Source organism: Pipistrellus hanaki, assembly GCF_964339955.1.
Source record: "Pipistrellus hanaki genome assembly, chromosome: 1".
Taxonomy (NCBI): domain Eukaryota; kingdom Metazoa; phylum Chordata; class Mammalia; order Chiroptera; family Vespertilionidae; genus Pipistrellus; species Pipistrellus hanaki.
The window spans coordinates 31,929,801-31,955,973 of NC_140503.1; the positions used below are offsets into that span (position 1 = coordinate 31,929,801).

Consider the following 26,173-nt stretch of genomic DNA (forward strand, 5'->3'; position numbering starts at 1 on the left):
TTCACTGGATAAATCTTCCAGACAAAAAATTAATAAGGAAAGTCGGACTCTAAAGGATACACTGGATCAGATAGATTTAAGTAATATTTATACAACATTTCACTCCAAAGCTGTGGAATATATTCTTATCAAGTGCACCTGGGTCATTCACAAAGACAGATCATATGTTAGGACACAAAATAAGTTTCTTACAAGTTCAAGAAGATTGAAATCATATCAAGCATCTTCTTAGATCACAGTGGAATGGAATCAGAAATCAACTATAGTAAAATCACTCAAAAAACATTCAAACACATGAAGGCTAAATAGCATGTTATTAAACAATAAGTGGGCTACCAATGAAATCAAGAAAGAAATAAAAAACTTTCCGGAAACGAATGAAAATGAATACACCACCACCCAATATCTCTGTGACACAGCAAAAGCAATCCTAAGTTTATAGCACTTACAGACCTACCTCAAAAAAACAAAAACTATTAACAATGAACCATTTAATCCTACAATTTAAAGAATTAAAATGTTGCCCCCCCCCCCAACTGCCCTCCCTTGCAGGCTCTGTTTCTCCCCCCCTCCCCCCCAACTGTCCTCTCTTGCTGGCCTGGTTCCCCCCAACTGTCTTCCACTGCAGGCCTTGTTCCAAATGTCCTCCCCGCTTGTCTGATCTCACCCACAACTGCCCTCCCCTGCAGGCCTGGTCCCCCCACCTGTCCTCCCCTGCAGGACTGGTACCAATTGCCCTCCTCTGATGGCTTGGTCCCCCCTAACTTCCCACAACTGCCCTCCCCTACAGGCCATCTTGTGGAAGCCATCTCTTGGTGGCCATCTTGTATCCACATGGGGCAGCCATATTTGACCACAAGGGGGCAACCATCTTGTGTCTCAGTGTGATGGTCAATTTGCATATTATTCTTTTATTAGATAGGATAATGAATTCTCAGAAAGAGAAACTAAACAATCCCATTTACGACTGCAACAGAAATACTAAGATACTTAGGAGTAAACTTAACCATGGAAGTAAAAGACTTGTACTCAGAAAAATATATTGAAAAAAGAGATAGAAAAAGATATAAACAAATGAAAGAATATACTGTGTTCCTGGATTGTAGAATTAACACCACTAAAATGTCTATACTACCCAAAGCAATCTACAGATTCAATGCAATCCCCATTAAATTACTGATGGCATATTTACAGAGCTAGAATATTCCAAAAATTTATATATAACCAAAAAAGACATATAACTGAACAGTCATAGCAATCTTGAGAAAGAAGAATAAAGTTGGTGGGATCACCAGATATCAAGTTACTAGTATATTACAAAGCCACTGTAATCAAAACAGCCTGATACTGGCACAAGAACAGGTATATAGGTTGATAGAACAGAACAGATACCTCAGAAATTAACCCAAGCCATTACACTTAATTAATATTTGACAAAAAGAGGCAAAAACATACAGTGGAGTCAAGACAGTCTCTTTAATAAATGCTGTTGAGAAAATTTGACAGGCACCTGCAAAAAAAAAAAAAAAAAAGAAACTAGACCACCAATTTATACTACACATAAGAATAAACTCAATAAAAGACTTAAATATAAGTTGGGAAACCATAAGAATCCTAGAAGAAGCCATAGGCAGCAAAATCTCAGACATCTCTTGTAGCAGTATGTTTATGGATACACTAGAGGCCTTGTGCATGACATTTGTGCCCTGGTAAGGTCCCTAGGCCCGGCCAGCTATCTGGGGCGATCTATGGGGAGACCGGCGGGGCAAATGGGGGACCCCCCACTGGCACTGGCCTTGGCTGGCCTGAGGGCAACTCCTGTGTTGAGCTTCTGCCTCCTGATGGTCAGTGCACGTCATAGCGACTGGTCATTCCACCATTAGTTCAATTGGCATATTAGGTTTTATTATATAGAATCTCCTAATGCAAAGGCAACTAAGGAGAAAATAAACAAATGGAACTACATCAAAATAAAAAGCTCTGGACAGCAAAAGGAAACATCAAGAAAATAAAAAGGGAGCCTACTGTATTATTTACTGCTGTATAGTGTTCCATGGTATAAATGTACCACAGCTTTTTTATCTACTCATGTAGAATCTATGTATATTTGGCAATGATAATCTGATAAAGGATTTTTTTCTTCAAAATATATAAGGAACTCATACAACTTAACAAAAGGAAGACAAACAATTCAATTTAAAAATGGGCAAAGGACCTAAATAGATACTTTTCCAAAGGGGACATACAGATGGCTAAGAGACAAGAAAAAAATGCTCATAGTCACGAATTATTATATTATCTGAGAGACACAAATTAAAATGAAAATGAGGTATCACCTCACACCTGTCAGAATGGCTACCATCAACAAATCAACAAATAACAAGTGCTATCAAGGATGTGCAGAAAAAGGAACCCTAGTACACTGTTGGTGGGAATGTAGACTGATGCAGCCATTATGGAAACAGTATAAAGTTTCCTCACAAAATTAAAAATGGAATTCCCATTTGATCCATGATCCCATTTCTAGGAATATATCCTAAGAAACCTAAAACACCAATCAGAAAAAATGTATGCACCCCTATGTTCAGAGCAGCACAATTTATAATTGCTAAGATTTGGAAACAGCCTAAGTGCCCATCTGCAGATAAGTAGATAAAAAAGCTGTGGTACATTTACACCATGGAACATACACAGCAGTAAAAAAGGATCTCTTACCTCTGAGACAAGCATGGAGGGATTTGGAATATTATGTTCAGTGAAGTAAGCCAGTCAGAGGAAGGTAAGTATCACACTATCTCACTCATTTGTTGAATATGATGAACAAAATAGATCCAGAGATATAGAAGCATGGAACAGACTGTGGAATATCAGAGCATAGGTGGGAGAGGGTGGATGGTAGAATGAGATCAATAAAAATTTGTATGCATATATGCATGACCCTTGGACACATACAATACTGTGAAGGCTTGGAATGGGAGATGCAGGAGGTCTAGAAGAGGTCAATAGGCAAAAAAAGGGGACATATGTAATACTTTCAAAAATAAAGATTTAAAAAAAAATGTTAAAAAGGGGGAAAAATACAATTGCAGGTAATTATACAGATGATGGAGGAAAGTTTATTAGTGTTTAATCAAGTATGAGCTTTAAAAAATCACTAAATATAGAAGGAAACAAGCTGCTATGAATAGGGGTCAACATATAATAAATATATATCCCTTAAAACTTCAAATAATTGAAATCAGAGAATATAAGATATAAAATAAATATGTATGAAATGTTTAACAAGATTTAAAAAAAGAAACAGAAAAATGAGTATTTAAAAAATTACCAGGCAAATTGGGAAAGAATTAAATAACTATTTATTTGTTTATTTAAAATATAATTTATTGATTTTTTTTACAGAGAGGTAGGGAGAGGAATACAGAGTCAGAAACATCAATGAGAGAGAAACATCGATCAGCTGACTCCTGCACACCCCCCACTGGGAATGTGCCCGCAAACAAGATACATGCCCTTGACTGGAATCAAACCCGAGACCTTTCAGTCCGCAGGCCGACGCTCTATCCACTGACCCAAATCGGCTAGGGCTAAATAACACTTTAGAAATTAAATAAAAAATTGAACTATTAAAAACTCAAAGGATGATTTAAACAATGGATTAGAAACAAATGCAGTATATTAGCTCACTGAGTTAAAATAATTTTTTTTTAAAGTTTGCTTAAAAAAACAACAAAAAAACTTCAACCAAGAATGACAGAAAGGGGGAGAAAAATAAAATTCTCCAATGATAATAGCATAAGTACTCTACAGATGAAGGAACTAAGAAATTTAAGACTAGGACACTAATACCTATGAAAGTCCAGAAACTATTAACTAATCTCTATGTTAAATCCCTGCAATAGGCAATGTATTATAATAGTAGAGTTCTGTAGATTCTTACTATCAACACACTCTACTGAAAGAATCAGAAAACACCAGCCAAATGATGTTACCTTAATACAGTAAAGCTTAATCTCACTGAACAAATGCTTCTCTGGTATTTAATTTTTGTTCTAAACATATGCATAGCAATCTTTAAATTCTCACATCTTTCTTTAGTTAACAGTAGAAATTTCTTATAAGACCTATTAGTTTGCAGTCCTCAGGATCATGGTCTTTATGTTTCTCCAATTTCCCTCAGGACTAAATTTTCACAGGTTTTTCTGATTAAATATTCATTTAACAAAGGGAAATATGCCGAAACCGGTTTGGCTCAATGGATAGAGCGTCAGCCTGAGGACTGAAGGGTCCCAGGTTCGATTCCGTCAAGGGCATGTACCTTGGTTGCGGGCCCATCCCCAGTAGGAGATGTGCAGGAGGCAGCTGATCGATGTTTCTCTCTCATTGATGTTTCTCGCTATTCCTCTCCCTTTCTCTGTAAAAAAATCAATATATTTTAAAATAAATAAATAAAAAGGGAAATATTACAGATTAGTCAGTTAAATCAACAATTATTCTTAAGCCTCTTCTTCTACAATTTAACTAATATACAAAATAGTTATGAAAATTTATAGCTGACCTTTGAACTACATGGGAGTTAGGAGCACTGCCCTCCCCCATGTGGTTGAAAATCTGAGTATAAGTTTTGACTTCCCCAAAACTTAATTACCAATAGCCTACTGTTGACCAGAAACCTTACTGATAGATTATATAAAAAGTCAATAAAACTTATTTTGTACTAGTGGTCCAGTGCAAGAAATTCGTGCATAGGGTTGGGGGGGTCCCTCAGCCTGTCCTGCACCCTCTCCAATCTGGGATTCCTCTTGCAATCCAGAACCACTGGCTCCTAAGCGCTCACCTGCCTGACTGATGCCCCTAACTGCTCTCCCCTCCTTGTCTGATCTCCCTAACTGCCTATCTGCACTCTCCTCCTGGTCTAAACCACCTAACTGCCTAGGTGCTCTCCCTCCCTCTCTGAACCTTCAGATCCTGGAGTAAGAGTGATAAGAACTCTTAGCCAAGACTCTGCCCCCATCCTGATGCCCCCTCCGTGCCGGGGGGATCCTCAAGCCTGCATGTACTTCTGCTGGGGGGAGGGAGGGGCTGCCATGGCCGGTCCTGATGCCCCCTGCATCCAGCCTCATGTCCTGGTGGTGCAAGTCCCCGTCCACCAGCTCCTGTGTGAGCACACCTTTGACTGGTCGTCACCAGGACACCGTTAGGACCAATTAGCATATTATCCCCCTCCCTCCCTCCCTCCCTCCTCCCCCCCCCCCTCTCTCTCTATATATATATATATATTTGTTTTATTATATATTGCATTCTTTTCTTATCCTCACCCCTGGATATGTTTTTATTGGAGAGAGAGAGAGAGAGAGAGAGAGAGAGAGAGAGAGAGAGGAGAGAGAGGAGAGAGAGGAGAGAGAGGAGAGAGAGGAGAGAGAGGAGAAGAGAGAGGAGAGAGAGGAGAGAGAGGAGAGAGAGGAGAGAGAGGAGAGAGAGGAGGGGGAGGGGGAGGGGGGAGGGGGGAGGGGGGAGGGGGGAGGGGGGAGGGGGGAGGGGGAGGGGGGAGAGAGGGAGAGAGGGAGAGAGGAGAGAGGAGAGAGGAGAGAGGAGAGAGGAGAGAGGAGAGAGGAGAAAGAGAGAGAGAGAGAGAGAAACATCAATTGGTTGCCTTCCATACATGCCCTAACCAGGAATTAAACCCACAACCTTTTTGGTGTACAGGACAACACTCCAACCAGCTGAGCCACCTGGCCAGGGTATATACTTTATTCTTGCAATAAAGTAAGCTACAGAAAAGAAAATAATCCACTTACAGTATTTATTAAAAAAAAAAAAAATTCTGTGTATAAATGGCCCATGCAGTTCAAAGCCATGTTGTTCAAGGGTCAAATGTACAGGATGGGCAAAAGTAGGTTTATAGCTATGAGTATACAAAACAGTATATCTTGTACTATTCTCTATTAATTACTGCATTATTTTTCCATACCCACAATTGTGAACCTACTTTTGCCCACCCCTGTATGTAATGCTCTTTAAGAAAGGAATACTTGCTACCTCAGAGGGAAAGTAGGGAGGGTGGGGATAAGGGAGAGAGATCAACCAAAGATCTTGTGTGCAAGCATATGAGCCTAACCAGTGATCATGGACAACAGGGAAGTGAGGGTATGTGTGGGGAGGGGTTTGGGATGGGAATGGGGGGATGACAAATATGTGATACCTTAATAAAATAATTTTTTAAAAAGAAATAAATTATATACACAAATATTTGGTTAAACTTAGTTTCCAATACTAAAAACATTCATTTAAATTATATAATATACTTTACCTGTTAAATAACAAACCTGTTATTCTAAAAAAAAAATATGAATAAATTATTCATAGCAGGCTATTTCATGAGATATACAAGATGCTGATATAGGCTAGAAATCTCTGATCAAAAAGTTAGCTAGATTCTACCTATAGGAAATACCAAAAGGCAAAAACCTATAGAGACAAAAAAGTAGACCAGGGCTGGAGAGAATAGGGAGTAACTGCTGAGTACAATGTTTTTTAGGGGTGATGAAAATGTTCCAGCCCTACCCGGTTTGGTGTAGTGGTTGGAGCATTAGCCTAAGGACTGAAGGGTCTCGGGTTCAATTCTAGTCAAAGGCATGTACCTAGGTTGCAGGCTCCATTCCTGGCCTGTTGGGGCATGTGCAGGAGGCAACCAGTCAATGTGTCTCTCTAACATCAACATTTCTCTCTCTCCCCTTCCCTTCCCAATCCTTTCTTTAAAAAAAAAAAAAGTTGTAAAATTAAATTTTGTGGTAATGGTTTTACAATCCTATCAATATAATAAAAAACTACTGAGCTATAAATTATTTTTTTTGAGCTATAAATTTTAAATGGGTAAATTTATGCTAAGTTATATCTCAACTAGAGGCCTGGTGCATGGGTTCATGGACTGGTGGGGTCCCTCAGCCTGGCCTGCGGGGATCAGGCCGAAATCAGCAATCTGACATCCCCAGAGGGGTCCTGGATTACTGTGAAATGTCCAACTGGAAAAAGAACCCCAAAGTATTTGTCTTGAAGAGATAAGACTTATATCCATACAAGCTAACATTCTTAAAACAAAATTATTCACTGAGTTAGTCCATGAGATGCTTTGTGTATATGGAAAAGGGTGCTGGAAAAATTGTTAAACAAAGTTTTTTTCAGTGAAAATTTCATCTTTCTAAACACACATACACCCTCCTATACTTTATTAGCCTCACGTTAAATGACATGGCCCAAAATGGCATTTCTCAATTCCCTACCACTTCTCCTACCCAGTTCCATGACTCAGGAAATAAATCTACATTAGTCATGAGCTTACAGAATCCTGTATTTTCCTTATCAAAGCATATAAAACCCTGTGAAAGAATTATCTCATTTTAGATTTTAAGATCCATGAGGGAAGGGATCATGCCTTTTTATTCATAGTGCTTACCATATTATAATATTTGATTAATATGTAAGACAAATGAATGACAGCCATCATTGTGCCTTCTTCCTCCTCAATAGTTAGGAATTCTTTTCTACCCAGGCATTCCCATAGAAATTGACTTGCAAATAGTATCTTGCCATTTCCATTTTGTTATTCTTTAGAATATAGATCACACTAGGTGGCTCAGTAGCTGTTGAAGTACTCGCTTGTATCAGGAGGCATGTTTGCAGATGGAGAAAATGAAGACAACAGATAAGGAGTAACACAGGATTAAGTGGTGGGTTGTCTACGAAACAAAAGCTGCCAATTCTAAGATCAGCCTCTTGACATCCAAAACAGCCTACAGACTCTCAGCAAAGATAATATTCTACTGCTTTATAAAAAGTGAAAATTTTATGTATTGCCTATTTACATTCTGACGCATGATGGCATACTTCAAAGATGTTTATCAAAGCCTGGTTAAGTTTTATGATTCTGTTTGCAAAACCAAACCAAAAATTATACACAGTCTTTCTTCCCTTATCCTTACCATTAACATTTTCATTTCTGAATTTTGGCAACAAAGGTAGTAAGCAAGCAAGTTGCATCTCCTAAAGATGAAAGTCATAAAATTGTGTTTGGCTTGTGGTACTAGTTGTATTACAGGAGTATCTTATATGTTTTTTTAATATTAAAAATTGAATAGTTCTTCTTGGTGAAAAGTTTTTAAAAGGAGTTGACATGACATAATACTGTAACCTCAAATTTAGCATACACTTCCACTTCAGAACCCAACACAATCACAAGATTCACTTTTTGGGTACAATGAAACCAGTCATACCCTCCCCATACAGATTTTCTAATCCATCACAACTGCCAGCATATTTTCTTTTAGCAATAGCAACAAAACTGCTAGTAACCCACAAATATAAGTACCTTGAAGAGTCCAATGACATGTGTTTGGTTTCTGTCAAACTTTGGGCAGGTAATTTAACCTCAGTCTATTTCTTCACCTATTAACAGATAGATAATAGTATATATCCCATATAGTTATGAATATTTAATGAAATAATACTTGAAATTTTCTATAATAATACTTGGCATGTAAGTGCTCAATTATGCTCTATAATTATTAGCTAATGTCAAGGCTAGAAAAAATGAAGAGGCACACAAAGAATCAAATTCATGATTCTGGTCTCTTTAGTATCATTCACCAATAAATTACTCTAAGCTGCCTATATAAAATTTCCACTTAAACATTTAATAAAGGAAATTTTATAGGTATTTTGAAAATATATTTTATTGACTTTTTACAGAGAGGAAGGGATAGGAAGAGAGAGTCAGAAACATCGATGGGAGAGAAACATCGATAAGCTGCCTCCTGTATACCTCCCACTGGGGATGTGCCTGCAATCAAGGTACATGCCCTTTACCGGAATCAAACCTGGGACCTTTCAGGCTGCAGGCTGACGCTCTAGCCACTGTGCCAAAACAGTCAGGGCTGTATTTCCTAAATACTGGAAATAGTTTTAACAGTTTGATAAGGTTTAAAGTTTAGCTTAGAGGTTTTAATGAACAAACTATTCATATATTAAACATTGGTTTGGTTCACATTAAATCAGTTGATAGTTGTAATACACAATTCTTCTGTTTAAAAGAATGTATAGTTCATAATATCTGCAAATGTAACTGGAAACAGAGATGCATGTTATGAATGTCCTATGAAGCTTCGAAGCTTAAATACAGAAAATTAAAATGAAACCTTTAAGGTCCAGAATCAGTCAAGTTAATTTTCTATACCGACATAAACTCTGCCACATTTCAGATTTGCGTAATATTCGCTCTTAAAGGTAATACTAACTTCTTCCACCACTGCCTACAGCAATCACTCCCACTCTCGGGTAGATTTTGCCTAATCCTAACAAAATATCTGAAAGGCATTGTGCTAGGCTTTGGGTATAATAAAAAGTTCTTGTACTGTCCTAGCCAGTTTGGCTCAGTGGATAGGGCGTCGGGCCTGCAGGGGACGTCCCGGGTTTGATTCCAGCCAAGGACATGTAGGGTGGTTGCAGGCTCCCCGCCTGGTTGGGGCTCGTGCAGGAGACAACCAATCGATGTGTTTCTTTCACATTGACATTTCTCTCTGTCTTTCCTTCTCTCTTCCACTCTCTAAAAATCAATGGAAAAATATCCTTGGTTGAGGATTCAAAAAAAAAAAAAAAAGTTATTGTACTTTGTGGAGAATTGTATAATTAAAATGAACAAACAATTATAATTAAAACACAAATACAGAATAAATTGTATTACTAAAGCAATAGATATAATAGATATAATACAACAGATACATATAAGTACAGAGAAAAAGAGAAGAAATACTCTGGTGATCAGGGAAGTTTTGTGGAAGAGGAAAAATTAGAAATGAGCTTTCATAAAGGAGAAAACAAAAGGTGAAGAAAAAGCAAGAATTTCAAACTACTAGTTAGCATAAACAAGGATTCACTGAAAGTACAGGGTACATTCCAGAGATGGCAAGTGTACCAGTTTGGTTGAAATTAGGTCAGTGCTGAGGTCCAATCATGGAAAGTGTCAAAAGCCAAACCAAGATTTCCAAACTTTATTGTAGAGGCAAAGAAGTTATTGAGTATACTGGATAGATAAATAATATGATGAAAATAGCATTTTAGAAAGAATTTTGTTGTTTATAGAATGGGGGAGAGAGACACAGTACAAGATGCTGGTGGTAAAGACCAGTTAAGCATTCTAAAACCATGGTCTGGGTCTGAGGTAAGAAGACTAGAATTGTTCCAATGCAATTCTTCAACTTTAAGTAACCCAGGATCCACATATAAAGTTTTATTAAAACTCCCTATTTCTTTTTTTACAGGAACAACTAAGTTCATTAGAATAAATTCATTTTCTTACTCTTTCATCTTTTCCTGTAGCAATATCTTCTTGCCCATTTCTAATCATGAACTGTTAACTCCTCTTTGAAATATCAACCCTTGTATTTCCCTTACTTACTGAACATTCGCCTTTGCTTTATTACTTACTTTTTTAATCCTCTACTTAATTTACTCCAAACCCATGTCTCTTCTCCAGCTTCATAGTCAAATAAATCTACTCATATGTAACTTTCCCATTATCTCTTAACTTCTCATCTATTCATATGTAAGTTTTATAACCCCAATCTCTTCTAAAGTCGCTACTCACTCTCTTACAGTTCTTTTAGCTTCCAGCTCAGCTGGCATGGCTCAGTGGTTCAGCATTGACCTATGAACCAGGAAGTCACAGTTCGATTCCCAGTCAAGGCACATGCCCAGGTTGTGGGCCCGATCCCCAATGTGGAGGCATGCAGGAGGCAGCTGATCAATGATTCTCTCTTATCACTTACTAGAGGCCCGGTGCATGAATTCATGCACCAGTGGGGTCCCTCAGCCTGGCCTGTGGGATTGGGCCCAAACCAGCTCTCCAACACCCCCTGAGGGGTCCTGGATTGTGAGAGGGTGCAGGCCAGGCTGAGGGACTCCACCAGTGCATGATTGGGGCTGGGGAGGGCTCCAGGGCGTGTCTGGCCTGTTTCACTCAGTCCCAATCAGCCCAACCCCATCAGCAAGCTAACCCACCAGTGTCTGGTGGTCAGTGCACATCACAGTGAGTGGTTGAGAGGCATTAGCATATTATACTTTGATTGGTTGAATGGATGACCGGACACTTAGCATATTAGGCTTTTATTATATATGATGTTTCTATCTCTCCCTTCCTTTCTGAAATCAATGAAAGTATATTTTAAAATAAATAAGTAGCCGAAACCAGTCTGGCTCAGTTGATAGAGTGTCAGCCTGCGGACTGAAAGGTCCCGGGTTCCATTCCGGTCAAGGGCATGTGCCTTGGTTGCGGGCACATCCCCAGGAGGGGTTGTGCAGGAGGCAGCTGATGGATGATTCTCTCTCATCCATGTTTCTAACTCTCTATCTCTCTCCCTTTCTCTCTGTAAAAAATCAAAAAAATATATTTAAATAAAAATAAAATAAGTAAAATTATACTCAAAGACAACCCTCTCATACCCACTAAGTTTCTATGTCCCTAGGTATCTGAAGATTTCATTTACTCAATAATAGCATATACTCAATAATAATAGCTACCATATTTCTTTGGTACTTCATGGTAGAAAATATATCAATTGCTTTACATAATTATTTCACTTAATCTTCAAGATTACCTTATGAGAATAGCTTTTCCATTTGACAGATAAAGAAAACTGAGGCTTAGAGAAATCAAGAAGCTTGTTTAAGATCACCCCACTAGGAAGTGTTACCTTCTCTTTGTAGCCTTCAATGTGGCTCTACACAATGAGAGTACCCAAAAACATTTCCCTTAGTATCAATTTTTCAGTACATCGATTCATTCCTCAATTTGAGCAGTGGTAATTAAAGACATAAAATTAACTCTGCTGACTTCTGAAACTTTGGGAATGGGGAAATGAACTTAGCTTCTTAAATCTTTCCCGAACGTTTTAGAAGAGACCCTTGCATTCAAAGATTTAAGTAAATGTATAAATACTCTTAACTCTAGGAATCTGGATCAAAAGTATTAATATTCAGCTTTTCAAATTTTAATTCCTAAGAACAAGAAGGATCATTTAATTGGGAAAAATCTACTAAAATATTTTGGAAATAATTTTATATCTATACAGATCTGATGTTGGCATGTAACTTTAATTCTGAGCCAATATTTCATTTTTGAAACAGAGATAGCAACATCAGATATTTTAGAGGGCTGTGGTGAAAATTACAGTTTGATACAAATAAGTAGTAACAAATTATGGCTTTTCTTATTCACTTTCTTCTGATCTAAAAGTACTTTGATCTCATAGGATTTTAATTAAAATCTTTTCAGCCACAAAAACTCTAATGACTTTCAACCTGAATCCTAAGTATGAATGCTACATAAAACTGGTCAATGGATTCCAAATAAACATATTAATAATTATAAAAACTCAAGTTCCCTCATTTATTGCACATTTAACTCAAGCAATATTTAAAACTTTTAATTTTATAAACACAGTAGCAAGTTTAGTTTATTAATATATGCTAATATCCAGTATCTTTCCCTCAGTTTCTCACAAAAACTCTAAAGTGTGTATTACATTTTAGATAAAGATTACTGAAGCTCACCTCTCATAACTGTTTATTTTCTCTAGCTTCTCCTACCTGCCTCAGCAAAACAAGAGTAGAGATTACCTAGGTAATACAGAGACAACTAGGACATGCAAAGGTCACGGAATACATCCTGGAGACTCAAAATAAAATATAAAAATTTTACTTGAATAATATGGTGCACATTAGATATTAGAAAGAGGCAAAAAAGGATATAATCAATCTCTTGATTTTGATATAATTTATCCCAAGCTTCTTTCATATAAGGATCCAGGTGGGAATAATCCCAGGTGGAAATTCACAGAATTTATACATAGAAGTTAACAGTAAAATAATAAATGAAACAATTCAACTTAAAAATTTTTGGTCTCCAATGTGATTTGAGATGGAAAGTAACATATTCTGGAATAAAAAATACTACTCAAAGGAATAGGAAGACAAAAACTTTTCCTAGTAGCATCAAAACACCTTCCTTCTTCCCAAGTCCATATATTTTACAGGGCCACACCTTGTTTTACCTTCTTGTTTAACCCTTATAGCACTCCACAAGAGCATTTTCTTACATGGCTGCCTCCTTCCTCTGATTGGATTAAGGATGGAAAGTAGTCAAGAGTAACATTCATTATCAAGTCATGTTTATGCCCTCATTTTATACACTTGTATCTATCAATAAACATTGTGATACTTGGGGGGAGTGGGGGCAGGGAGAGAGGTAACATTCAGGGTCAGGTGCCTAAGCCAAGAGTTAGATAATCATTTCGGGTGATCAAACTACCAAGGGTCATGTGATTGTTCAAACCTACAGTCTCAACCACCCTTTGTCTCTTGTGTAATTTCAATCACTCTTCCTCCCAAGAGTTTTTCCAGACTTCCCAATCCTGATAGAAAAGTCAATAAAAGCTACCTACTGGATATCTTTTCTAAAGAACAATCACTAACTTAAAATTCTTTTAAATAAGAGAAAACCCCAGGCAGAAAATTAGCTTTAGAATGCTGAAACATTAAAGTACATACCAAGCATTTGGTCAAGGCACATTGAACAAGATAAAAAAAATTAAGAACTGGACAGTACATCTGATAATATAATCTACTCTTTTGGCTTTACCAATTTGTAAGCTGAGATTCAAAAGGTTAAAAGACTTGTCCATGGACACAGATATGTTGGAGCACAGCCATGACTAAACAATTCTCGTCTCCTAGTGCAATGTTCCCTTCAATAGTTTATACTGTAATTATGGTCATCACTCAGCCCTTCAAACTAAAATATAAACAGATACAAACCATGTTAAAAATAATATATATCTATATCTATCTATATCTATATATAGATAGATATAGATATATATACACATATACACACACACACGTATATTTATATTTATTTATACCTATGCCATGTACAAAATTTTGATGAATGCAGGCTTCAAACATGTTACTTCTCAAATATATGAGGTACCTAACCAAACCTTACTTCTCTCAAAATGATTTCACTGATGTTAAAAAAATGTTTATAGATATCAAATAAAAAATATCTTAAATAACTTCCATGTGTAGTTCATTAAATTAAAAGCAATCATGCTTACATGATTGAATGTTTAATCAGAAATGTGAGTTACACACAAGAAGAGGACTGTAAAATGAGACAAGGAATGTTTGTGCTTCAAATTATTTACAGGAAAAGGAAATACTAAGTTAATAAAGGTAACACGTATGATTAGGAAACAGGCAGTTGGGTGGGTCACTGTCTTCCTAGTCCGTTTTCTAATCTGTAGAGTTACAGAAATACCATCTTTGGCATAGGCCCAACATATAAATAAATGAAAGTATAAAAATGAGGTTGTTCCAATTAAGGAGTTGGGAGAGCAAGCCCTGCTGGACCTCTGAGGGCTCTGGAACCCCTAACGCTCAGCAGAGTACTCTTTAAGTAAATAAATCCTCTTGACTCTTCAGAGCTGTTTGCATCTAAAAAAAATGGTTGTATTTAAAATCCCAATGTGCAAATTTGAAAAAGATTAAGCCTTATTCCTCAAAAACAATTTTTAAAATGTCTGATTTCTTTCAATGTCAAAATCATTCACTGCCAGAAAGTAACTATCCCCCGTACTTTTACACCCCTGAAACTCTCCCAATCACTTATTAGAATGCATTAGGTTCATTATTTCAATTAGCAGACAATGTAAGGGGGGAGGTGGCGCATAGATTTCTTGGCTTGGACAACTGATGACCTCTGTGGATTTTTAAGTGCCACGTGCTTGAGGAAAAGGAAAAATAACTCAGGTGATGAAATTTTCAAAACGTATCTAAAACTGGCTCTCCACAGCCAGAAAAAAAAAATATTTCAAAAATCTACAAGCAGAAAAGAACTAGATACCTCAAAACCAAACGTTACCATCAAGAACTTTCACCCACACAATTAACACGGCTAAAGAGACGGAAAGAAACCAGTGGGATTTACTTCAATGGATCTGTTCGATGCCTTAATAATGAATGAATCGGAGGCATCACTGACTTGAGTTCTGAATCGGCCTCACTCTCAGCTCTGCGCCCTATAAAACCTGAAGCAAATTCTACAGAACTTGGTGTACCGAGGCCAAATTCGGTCCCAAGGAGGGCTCCCCCCGCCCCCCCTTCTCTCTCGGCGGGCCGCCCTCCCGCTGGTTGGAGTCCGGGGCGGCCAGGCGGGCGGGGGCGGCGGGAGCCCCCTGGCCGCTCGGGGAAAAGTTCCGCCGGCCCGGCCCGGCCCAGGGCCCTCGCCCGCGTCGCCGCCACCAACACCCACCCCGGCCGAGGGTCGCGCCCCCTCTCCTGCCCTCGCCGCCGCCGCCGCCACCCCGCCCCCGCCTCCTCGCCGACGCCCTCGCGGAGCGTTAACCCCTCGCCGCCCGCCCGCCGCCCGCCGCCGAGGAGGAGGCCGGGCCAGGGGGAGGAGTTGTCGCGTCTCCTCCCGGGAGCGCCCCGGCAGACGCCCGGCTTGTTTACAGGCCCCAGGCCCCAGGCCTGGCCGCCGCCGCCGCGCAGGCCCGCGCCGCCCGCCCGCCCTCCCTCGGCCCGAGCGTCGCGCTTACCCGGAGCGGCCGCGGGCGGGCAGGTCCCTGGTCGGCCGAGGCGGCGGCGGCGGCCGGGCAGAGGGCGGGATGGGGGTCACCCCGGCGGCTGCGGACCAGGTCAGACTGGGGAGGGGGCAGAGGAGGGGAGGAGCCGGGCTGCGTCCGGGCCCCCGGCTCTCGGCGCCCTCGCGGCTCAGATCATCCGGGCGTTGGAGCGGCCAGCGGAGAGCGGGTCCCTGAGGAGGAGGAGGAGGAGGAAGAAGAAGAGCCGAAGATTCATCGCTTTCGCGGCCCACCTGCCTGGAGTCCCCCCCACCCCCCTCCCCAACCACCGGTTCCGGAGCTGCAGCCGCCCGAGCACCCGAAGCTGCGGGCCGAGCCGGCCCGAGACCACTGCTCTGTCGCTCCTGCGCGCGCTCCCGCCCCTAGAGCCGCCGCCGCCGCCGCCGCCGCCGCCGCCGCCTTGAGCGCGTCCTCGCGCAGGCGCGCTCACGACGGAGCCCTGCGGCCCCTCCCCCACCGCTCCGCCCTCCCCGCCCCGCCCCGCCCGGCTCCGCCGCCGCCGCCGCCGCCGCCACCGCCGCCGCCGCGGCGCGGCCGGGCAGCCGAGAGACCCGGATGTCGTCAGGCAGGAACTGCGGCGAGGGCCGTCCGGCGGGCGGGCGTGGGCGGGGCGGCCCCGGGTGACGCCACTCCCTACCCAGGTCTCCTCGCCGCGAAGGCCGGGACACCAGGCCGAAGTCAAGGAAGTATTCGAATCCCCGTTTCGGAACCGGGCACCGGCGCTGGGCAGTGTCGCCGACTGTTAGGAGCAGTGCGGGGGGGGGGGGGGGGGGGTGGGGGTGGGCGGGGAAATGGAGGGCCTCTCCAGCCCAGCAATTGGCCGTGTCGGACTCGGAAGCGCTCCCTCGGCCGTCCGCGCCTCCCGCCCCGCGCTTCCACCTGTCTGCAAATCCACAACCCACTCCCCGCCAAGACGCCGTCCTCTGAGCCCCGAGGACGGACCTGCCCTTTGGCCAGGTCCTCTCTCCAGCGCGGTCCCGGCCTGTCCGCCACCTGGCGGCTGCGTGTGGCTCGCTGGGTTCTAGGCCGCCGCCGGACCCTCCTCCCCTAAGCTTGCCCTCTGTGGAGCCATTCTCCCCCAGTGACCCCAGGAGATCTCTGCAAGCACCCCGACCACAAACCTCGCGGCCGAAGGGTGAAGACACACGTACAATCTCACACACACACACAATCTCACACACGCGCACGCACTACCCCCGCCCACCCACAGGCACGCACAGGGCACATGCTCGGATTTTCTGGCAGGTTTTCTGTCCAGCTCGTGGGATCCCACACTGTGTTTATCTGCACATGTCAGTCACATGATCCTGCCACTGGGAACCGCCAACGACCTCCCGTGAAATGAAAGGAAAAGAGGTTTTTCAAAAGCTAGAGTATAATCTGCTGCTGTGAGGAGTCAGAGATGGACTGAACCTAATTGAAACTGCGCGCAGGAGGCCGGAATCCAGTTTAGCTCGCTGGGCTGCAGAACACCCGACCCACGCCGTCTGTAGACGCGGGGGTAGGATGACAAACCCTAGCCGGCCAATGAAGGAGAGCTTGGGAGCAAGTACATCACCAGCATGGGTTCCCATTGGCTGGGTGCCTTTCCCTCCTCTCTTGTCAGAAAGCTTAACCTGTTCATGGGTTTGGCCTACACCCCATTGGCAGGAATAGAAGTTTAAAAGAAATACCTGTTTTTAAATGCTCTGATATATACAAAGAGAAGAACAAACATATACATACTTGACTGTAGTAGACAGGTACTTTAAAAAAAATATTAGGTAGTCAGATTGGGTTCTGGACAATGAAATGGTAAATTTGTTAGGAGGCCTCTCCATTTTATTTCAGGAACTTACTCTAGAGGGCAAGTTGTATCTCTCCTAAAACCACTTTTTTGCTCCAACTCTTATTTTGTCTTTCTGTCATCAGCAACCATTTAGTTGCTTTTAGAGCTGTAAAAGTCATCTCCAATTTCTTCAACATGACTTTTTTGGGAAGATTCTGTTTATTTCACTTTTAGGGCTGGGATCTAACAGGATCAAATTATCACCAAATGGTCACTGGCAGGCCAAATCTTTAAGGAACCCCCAAATCATTCTACCCAATATGTTTGAGGTTATAATTTCTTAGAGTAAGATGAAGATGGATCATTTCCATGTATACAAAGTAAAATAAAATTCACTCCTGCACTTAGTCCTAGTATCATGTGAGGACACATTTCCTAAGTACCTCTTGCCAAAAGAAAAAAAAAAAAAAGGAAAATTAGATCAAAGATCTTTGAAACTGAAATCCCTAATACTTCAGACATGTAAAAGCATGATTAGCTCATGTGGCAAACAGTTTTTGGAGTGTCTTAGGAAACAAATTTTCTTATTCATAAGGCAGAACCAGGGTTGCCAATGGCAACAGTGGCATTGAACTTGAAGGTCTTGTCTGTCTTTCTACTTCCTTTAGGCATCCATATCTTCCTTCTCTCTGCTCTATATTTGTAGGAAAATCTGGGTCAATTATAGAAGAAGAGGAAAAAGAAATTCTGAGCATAAAGAGATTTTTAAGGAGTCTCTACAGTATCAAAAACTGCCAATAAAGTTGCATTTCTATTATTATTATTTTTTGATACAGCTTGCAGGGACATTTTTGAAAACTAATGGGAAACTAAGAAACTCGTGGGTTATAAGATTATCATTTAAAAATTTGGAGCAAAGCTATGTTAATATTGCCTGAATATATATGCCTGATATAATATTCCCTTCCTTATAATAACTATTATTTCCTTAAGTTTTATATAAATATTTATTAAATATTATACTATCTAGAAAGGGGTAAAAGGACATTGAAAAATTATGTTAAGAGTTTTGTTTTCTTTTGAACTATAAGGATTTTATTGGGCCTACACTTGTTAGGGATGTTCATAGTTTTTGTGAAATAGTTTGAATAGACTGCAATAGCTGTAGTTTAGTAATTTTTATAGGTATATTTTTAAAACTATCCTACTCTGCTTTGGAAATCTGTTTATATTTCAGTTACCAAAGAAGAAGAAGATGTTCTGACAGATTGCCTTTCAAGTCCTGAATTTAAGTACTATATGCTATTAGCCTAGTAATCGGGAGGCTTAGGTGGGACAGGGGCTGCAGTGAGCAGTCTAAAGCTTAGACTGATGAGTAATACTCTTTTTTTCTTCCACAATCATGATTTTTTTTTTTAAAAAAAATAACATTCCTGGTTCCAAAATTACTGTTGTGAATCCACCCAAGAGAGTCACCCCTGAGCAGCCTTGCTTGGACCCCAACAATTTAAGTGACTCCTCAGGGAATCCCCGAGGATCCCCCTCACTTGACCCATTCATCCTTTTACACTAAAGCCAGGCACTACCCAAGTTCCAAAGCCCAACAGAACATAGGTTCAGCTCTTCCATCCTCCTCCTCCTCTACTACCTGCTTCATGTTTTTTCCTCATGAACATCCTCTTCATTTGTCGTCTTCTCTCTTTTCTTTTTATTATGCTTTTCTTCTGTTTTCTTTTTTTTTCCCTTACCCTTTCCCCCATTCTTTTTTCCTCTCTTTTCTTTAGCTTAGTCCAAGTTACAGCTTCTGCTAACCACTTTCTACTGAGGCAACGCATATTGGCGAATAGTGCCCCTACCCTAATTTTGTTGGGGGGTGCACCCTCACTCCAGTCCTCCTTCCTCTACTCCCCTTTACCCCAACATATCAGGTTATGAAAAACGTAGCTGTTTAAAGGACTGTTACAGAATGAAAAGGGTTAGAGAATTCTATCCTGTGTGACATCACTGAGGCCCATTTAGGGTGGAGCAGAGGGAAGTGAGCAGTCTTCTGCTGCAACTTGGGCTCCTCCTGGTCCCTGAGAGCAATGGGCACTGTGAACACCACAGGCCAAGCCTTGGTTACGCTTTAGAATAGGCTCTTGCCTCAAGAGAATTGTATATTGCTATGCCTTACGACATTGGTGTGGTTCTTGTCAGACAAGTTCATCTGTTCAACAAATAGTTATTGTGTGCTGGGTGCTGGGGGTAGGTAATGACACCACTGGGCAAATGCCTCAGCTCCCAAGGAGCTGACATTATAATGAGGGATATAGACAAAGAAGTAAATAAATGAACAGATTATGATCAGTGCTGTAAAGGAAATAAGAAACTATAACAGGGAGATGGCTTGAAACAAGGAGTCCCTTTTAAGAAGGTCGCATTTGAGCTGAAGGATGAGAGTCAGCTTTGCAAAGAATCACGGCGAGCTCTCCAGGCAGAGAGATCAGAGTAGACAAAGGGCTTGACGGGGGAAAGATTGTTGGCAGAGAAATAGTTGTCTGTCTATAGACCCAAGAGAAGTTCTGCAAATTCAAGGCAAATATTTTGTAAAGCCACTCAACTTTAGAATTTCAACTTAGGATACTTGGGATACTTAAGCCAGTTACAATTAGGCCACTCACTGGTTCCATGACTTTAAGCAGAGGAACATGATGCATACAAACTAACTTAGTGAATTGGTCTGGGCCAAAAAAGCAAAGCAGCTTGAAAAATCAAAAATTAAAAATCAAAGGACCTTTATGTAATTGCTGAAATTAAGAAGCATTCCACAAACCCAGGGAGAGTTCCCTTCAGACAATCCAACAGCAGCTAAAAATGAGTAAATTGTAAACTTTGAAAACATGGTTTTTTCTCCCAATAAAGATAGCTGTTCTTGGTGAGTAAAGACTAGCAAAAATTTGGACTTCTTGAGAGCATTTTTTTTTTTTCTTTTCTGGGCATTTACTGTCTAATGCGGGCAACACAGAAGATCTCAAATTAAATCATACCTTTGAAAGCTGCAATACATTTTGCATCCTTAACAATGAAAACCAGTGATGAAATGACTGTCAACATAAAGGTCTTTTCCTATTTCTGGCTTTGAATTGCCACTTAAACCAATCAATTTAATCCTCACAAGAACTCTCGTGGGCAGGCAGGGCAAGGACTGTTGTCCTCTTCCTTAACAGAAGAGAAAACTGAGTGTAGGAAGGATAGCAAATATACAGAGCCACCAAAATAATGGGTACCCAGGTTTTCCCGGTAGCCTATGGATCAAGCCTAGCTTTCATATGCCAGTAACAAAGGCAACAAAGAAAATCAAGGAGTAGAAACAGCATGTCATGGTGTGTGGACCTGGCTTGTACTAGCTCAAGAGTGTTGGCTGTTAAATCTTTAGCAATTTTGCCAGCTGTAAACTTCTCATTAAGAGAATTTTAAACAAAGGTAAGGTATACTTAAAACTCATCACTCTCAAATTATTTTAATATATTTTTATTATCTATACTTGAGATTACTTATATGTATTGTATGTGTATGAGAAAAATTCTCTATAACATGTTGCTTCACATCTCTTCTCAACATCACATTCAGTGACTTCACTTTGGTAGCTTGAAATTGGCTGTGGAGGGAGTATTTACACCTCCACAGATCAGGGCTGACTTATAGCTTTGTTGATTGTCTAGACCTAAGAAAGTGACGGAAAAAATGTTAATAATGCAGATTAAACTTAAAAAGCATGTTGTGTGTATATAGCTGTTACATGGTGAATAGCATAAAAGCATCTGATTCAGCAAAGAAGTCACTCAATCATAGACAAGTATGTTCCCATATAGTATATTTTTTTGTTTCACTTTTATCTTAAATGAAAATATTAGCCTACTGGCAAATGAACTACATTTGAAGAGCTGGTTGTTAAATATTTACCAGAACACCACTGGACCTACATCCACTGTGCCAGCTGGCCACTCACTGGTTCCATGACTTTAAGCAATAAGTTACTTAACTTCAATAAGTCACTTAACTTTCAACAAGTCACAAACTATAAGCCCAGTTTTATTCTCCACAAAATTCTCCCTCTCAATATGTATTAATGAGAATTAGAATAGATGAGACACTCTTGACCATGTCCTTCTTCCTTCTCACTGGTAGACCCTTCCTCTCACTAAAGTTTATATATGGATACATGTTCTCTGGATCTCCCATGTAGCCAAGAGCAGAGTGTTCTATATCTTTGTTCCAGCATACATTGGTATGTCCTGAATGGGTTATAGACATGATGAGATATTGATACCTTAAACCTCAGAACATTCAAGGGGAGTTCAGCCTCTGAAGTTCTGAGATGATCCCATCTGGCCACAGGCAACTTCATCCAGGTACCCCTTTGTTTCAAAACATTCTATTTGAAACATGAAAAAAATTAGGGAGCACTGGCTTAAGGCATGGGTAATGTGATGCAATTCTGACAATGGAACCTCAGGGAAAGACCTGGGGAGATGGATGTGGGAAACATTTTTCTCCCTAATAAAAAGAGTCACAAGAGAGATAATGCCTTCTTCGGCCATATATTGTTATATCTATACTAAAGGCCTAGTGCATGAAAATTAGTGCACTCAGTGCTGGGGGTGGGGGGTGGTGTTCCTCAGCCCAGCCTATGCCCTCTTGCAGTCTGGGACCCCTGCAGTCTGGGGAAGTGGGCCTAAGCCATTATTTAGACATCCTTAGTGCTGCTGTGGAGGAGGGAGAGGCTCATGCCACTGCCACTGGGCTGGCCAGCCATGAGCCAGCATCTGGTGCTCCCCTGTGGAAGCACACTGACCACCAGGGTGCAGCTCCTGTGTTAAGCGTGTGCCCCTAGTGGTCAGTGCATGTCATAGCGACAGGTTGTTTCAGTTGTTCTGCTGTTAGGGTCAATTTGCATATTACCCTTTTATTATATAGATAGGACTAGTGGCCCAGTGCACAGAATTCGTGCATTGGGGGGTATCCCTCAGCCCAGCCTGCACCCTTTCCAATCTGGGACCCTCAAAAGATGTCATACTGCCAGTTTACAGAGATTGGGGCTAAACTGGCAGTCAGACATCCCCTTCACAATCTGGGACTGCTAGCTCCTAACTGCTCACCTGCCTGCCAGCCTGATTGCCCCTAACCACTCTGCCTGCCAACCTGCTTGCCCCCAACTGCCCCATGCCACTGGCCTGCTCGCCCCCAAATGCCCCCTCCTCCACCAGCCCGAACACCCCCAACATCTCCCATGCCAGTATGCTCACCCCCTAATGCCCCCCCTGCTGGCCTGCTCCACCCCACCTTCCTTCCCCACTGGCCTGCTTGGCCCCAACCCCCCCCCCCCCCACTGGTCTGCTTACCCCCAACAGCCCCGCCCCCCACCAGCCTGATCACTCACAACTGCAGTCCCATCCTGGCCTGATGACCCACAACTGCCCTCCCCTATTGGCCTCTAACCGCCTCTACCTCGGCCCCGTCATCATGGTTTTATCCAGAAGAATGTCTGGAAGGTCTCCTGGGAGGTCTCCCAGTCTAATTAGCATTTTATTAGTATAGATAGAAGCTTGGTGCATGGGTGAGGTCCGACTAGTTTGACCTGAAGAGTGTCCCAGATCAGGGTGGGAGTTCCCTGAGGGCATGAGGCGGCCTAGTTGAGGGGCCTGTGGTGGTTTGCAGGCTGGCCACACCCCCATGGAGTGAGGGTCCCTGCTGGGGGGGTGTCGCCAGCCCGGGTGAGAGGCTGAGGGCTGTTTTCAGACTAGCCACACACCTCCGGCAATCCAGACTCCCAGCCCCTTCTTTTTTCTTTTTCTTTTTTTTGTTCAGCACCTCCTTGAGCAGAGGCCAAGGTTAGTTGGAAGCAGGTATCTGGGATTTATTTATCTTTTATAAGTGAAACTTTGTAGCCTTGAGTGGAGGCCAGGACCTGCCAGGATGGGAGCTGGGAAGCTTGACTTCCTCCCAAGCCTCCTGCTCACTCCAGCTCCATGGCAGTTGCTGTCTTTGCTGGGTTAATTTGCATCCTTGCTCCTGATTGGCTTGTGGGCGTGGCTGGTGGGTGTAGCAGAGGTACGGTCAATTTGCAAGTTTCTCTTTTATTAGTATAGATGTGAGCCTGGAACTCCTGGGTACTGTGAAAAAGGGGAATAATGGCAAGAGTTTGAGTTTTTCACCTTGTTGAGCCATTGAGCCCTCCCTGGAATTGTCTACCTTGGGAATTTATTTTTTGGGAGGAGGGGAAAATAATAAATGTTCCTCATTGCTTAAGCCACTTTTGTTTTTGGTCATTTGTAGCTAAAAGCACCCAAACACAGTATATCGCTGACTCCTAGTGAGTGCTCAAAAAGGTTAATTACCAAAATAGACCCTTTGACTTTATTTTTATTTATTTTTTAATTGATTTTTAGATAGAGTGGAAGGGAGAGGGAGAGAGAGAAACACTGATAGGCCACCTCCCTCATACCTTCTACTCCACATTCCCTCCACTGGTGATTGAACCCAGCAGTAAACCTAGGCATGTGTCCTGACCTGGAATCAAACTAGCAACCCTTCAGTAGAGGGGATGATGCCCAACTAAGCCACACTGGCCTGGGGAATCCTTTTCCTTTAGAAAAGTTGACAAGGTCAGGTGAAAATTGATCTTACCCTTTAGATATTTAAGAATTTTTTTCCAGTACTTAGATTGCTTTTAATATTTATCTTTATTGTTACTTTCAGGAAATAATAGTAAAAGCGTTAAATGAAAAATGAAGCTCTTTTTAGCTTGAGAATAATTAAATACAGTTATATTAAAATGCATTTTTCTTTTCTTGTAGGATCTAGACAAACTAGAGCTCCATTACAGAAAAAGGTAAAAACCCCTTTGTGTTCAACAAAGTAGAACTAGAACCAAATTCATGGGAATTTCAGAGAAGGTTAATTTTAGTTCACTAGAAAGGGATGAGAATGACCTTGACCTAGACAGAATGTGCCAAGCTCCATACCAAGCCTCTTATAAGTATCATTTAATTCTCATAACAACTTGCAAAGAAGATACTATTTTTCCATTTTACAAAAGAGGAAACTAAGGTTTAAAAACAGCTCTTTTGCAGACCTAGTACCATCTGATTTCAAAGTCACTGCTTTTTCTGTCGCAAAAGGTACCTGGACCTTCTTAATAACTTGCTCTCAGCTTGAGGCTCTTTCCAATGCATTTTTCCATCCAAGAAAAAAGAACAGTTTAAACAATGGTATCTTTACTGACGGTATCTTGGTGAGATGGAAAAGGAGTTATGCTACACATTACACAGAAAAAAATATTTTACAAGCTTCATGTAAAATCATCACTTTTCCTAGAGTTTTGCTTCCAGCTTTCACCTTCTCCATTCTTCTGCTCTCTCCACACAAGGAAAACTTCTCTCTCCCCTTTTAACACACCCTCCTTTTGACACACCCCTTAAAAATCCCACTTGCAAGACAAATGCTCACACAATACCCTTGACCCTCATTCCACAAGTCACTGTAGAACCTATCATCCTGCCATCAGTACAAACATGGCAGAGGCCTCTTTGTAGAAAAGCATCATGTAGTGGGGGAAATTCAGGTTAGCATCAGACTGCAAACTTCATAGCCTACGATAGGGACCAGGCAAGTCGCCTTAAATGTGGCTGGGTATGGGGGAAGAGTGGAAAGTAAGAGCAAAGGCTCTGGAAGTAAGAATGGCAAATCAAGAAACAAACAGAACTCTGGGATGTCTGGGGCATAATGAAGGAGGGAGAGAGTTATGAAGGCAGAGTGCCTGTGGGCCATAGTAAGTACTTTGATTTTTAAGTATTATGAAGAATCACTGGAGGTTCTGATGCAGGGGAATGACATGATCTGATTTATGTTTTGCTCTTGCTGCTGTATAGAGAAGAGATTTTAGGAAAGCAAAGGTGTAGGTAGGAAAATCATTTCATGTCAGTTTCATCAATTGTTACAGAGAACGAAAAAGTAGTTTTCAGCTTTAAGTAGCACAGAGTGATTACATTTTCATGGGACGAATGTGGTCTTCTAGAGATATTTTATTACTGGGGCTCATGTTTTCATTATCTGCGGAACTATACTTAGATATTTTTGCCAATGACTCATTAAGTAACCTTTCTTGGTAAGTTTAGTAAAATATATCAAGGAATACCTTGTTGGAAAGACCAAGAATCATTGGTATTCATTTAAGTGGTTCAATATAGGTGAATACTTATTGCTATCAAAAATACTCTGTGAAGACTTCATTGCTCTCTCCTTCATAGCTCTCCCAAGACACATCTGAAGGCTGAAAATTAAAATTTTACTAATTTATATCTTGTGTGTCGAGTGAGGATGATAGTTTACGCGTTCCCACCTAAGGCAGACATTTGCACCTTAATAAGGATAGTCTTTAGATTTTTTAGACTCAAGTTTTAATACTTGGTAAGCAAGTTGCCTTGACAGGCATTAGTGAAATAGGGTAAAATAAATTTAAGAAGGAATTTAGTAAAGACTAAACACAGTCATGCTTAGGTCCAGTCTTGCTCATGAATCTTTGAAATAAATACATATACTTCATATATTTAGTCTTCTTATTTGCTACTGGATTTTCTTCATTTAATTTAATATTGGTATTCTCCAAAGTAAACCTAAACTAGGCCTTTGGCAAAAGACCATGACCAATTCTTTGTTTAATCTTATAATA

General features: G+C 41.2%; 1 protein-coding gene across 2 annotated transcripts in view; it reads right to left on the reverse strand.

The window, feature by feature from the left end:
• Nucleotides 1-15,789, reverse strand: part of PPM1A (protein phosphatase, Mg2+/Mn2+ dependent 1A) — a 47,250-nt gene extending 31,461 nt beyond the window's left edge. For both annotated transcript variants that reach the window (XM_084883267.1, XM_084883266.1), the window contains exon 1: nucleotides 15,651-15,789. The gene's annotated coding sequence lies outside the window, so the exon portion shown is untranslated. The remainder of the gene's footprint in view (nucleotides 1-15,650) is intronic.
• Nucleotides 15,790-26,173: the final 10,384 nt, after the last annotated feature.